General features: G+C 36.1%; 1 pseudogene; it reads left to right on the top strand.

Moving 5' to 3' along the window:
- LOC112516357 overlaps positions 1–1,298 on the top strand; it is a 13,199-nt pseudogene that overhangs the window by 1,826 nt on the left and 10,075 nt on the right.

The raw sequence follows: 1,298 nt of genomic DNA, 5'->3' as shown, positions 1-1,298 counted from the left end.
GGATTGCATGAGTTCGTGCCCGAAAGAACGTCTGCTTATATAAGTCAAAACGACGTCCATATCGGAGAAATGACTGTTAGAGAAACCTTGGCTTTCTCCGCTCGTTGTCAAGGAGTTGGATCACGTTACGGTTAGATTGAGATTTTTCGGTCCCAATTGGTTTTTTAGGCAGATATTACGATATTTTGAACATTTTAACATCACGAAATATACGGGTTTGTTGTATAAAATGTAGAGATGTTGGCAGAGTTGTCAAGAAGAGAGAAAGATGCAAACATCAAACCTGATCCCGATATCGATGTCTTCATGAAGGTATGGAACGAGTCTAAATGTCTTAATAGACTCGTTAAGATAGGGCCCACAATTATTTGATCCTATAAACTTAAATGATATACTATCATAATAGATTATGACGTTCTATAAAGCTGATTTTGTTGTAGTGTCTTGTTTTGTAATAAATATTTGATACTTGTTTTTGATCGTTAAGGCTGCTGCAACCGAAGGTCAAGAAGCTAATTTGGTGACGGATTATACTCTAAAGGTATGAACTTTTGATCGTTTCTAAACGTTAATTCTCCGTGTATAAAAGCTCATGTAAGTTGTTTCTCGTGCAGTTATTAGGGTTGGACATTTGTGCTGATACCATGGTCGGAGATCAAATGGTACGCGGGATCTCTGGAGGCCAAAAGAAACGTGTTACGACGGGTAAGATTGCATTCATTTCACTACAACAAAACCGGCTTTATAAGATGTCAAATATGTTTAGATGTCATAACAGACTGTTATGACGTCTAGGGCTTGTTTGTTAGCAGCTTAATGAGCTTAATGGAAATCTCAGATTATTCGGTCAACTATATATCATTATTTGGTAGTGACTTGTTGATATAGAAAGTGGCATATTCAGCAAGCTTTTAGAGGGAGCTTTATGCAGAAAGCCAAAAAAAAAATCGAAAGTTGTCTCTCCCGATTAAAAAACATGCTCCTTCCATCTAAGAAAAAACTTTCTCAAACAAAAACATTTTCAATCTATACAAACAGATTAATTTACACAGATAGCTTTATCCATACAGGACTAATGAAAAACCAACCAAACAGCCCTTTAGACATTTTAACATTCTATAAACAGATTTTGTTATGTTGTTTAGAAATATAGAATTATCCCAAACCTTTTCGTTGGTTACGTTTAGGCTAATTCGTAAAACGTTACAGGTGAAATGATCGTTGGACCATCGAAGGTTCTTCTTATGGACGAGATTTCTACCGGTTTGGATAGTTCTACGACTTTCCAAATCGTGAAA

The sequence above is a fragment of the Cynara cardunculus genome, assembly GCF_001531365.2.
Source record: "Cynara cardunculus var. scolymus isolate 2C chromosome LG 8, CcrdV1, whole genome shotgun sequence".
NCBI classification, from domain to species: Eukaryota; Viridiplantae; Streptophyta; class Magnoliopsida; order Asterales; family Asteraceae; genus Cynara; species Cynara cardunculus.
This window is presented reverse-complemented; position numbering and strand designations above follow the sequence as displayed.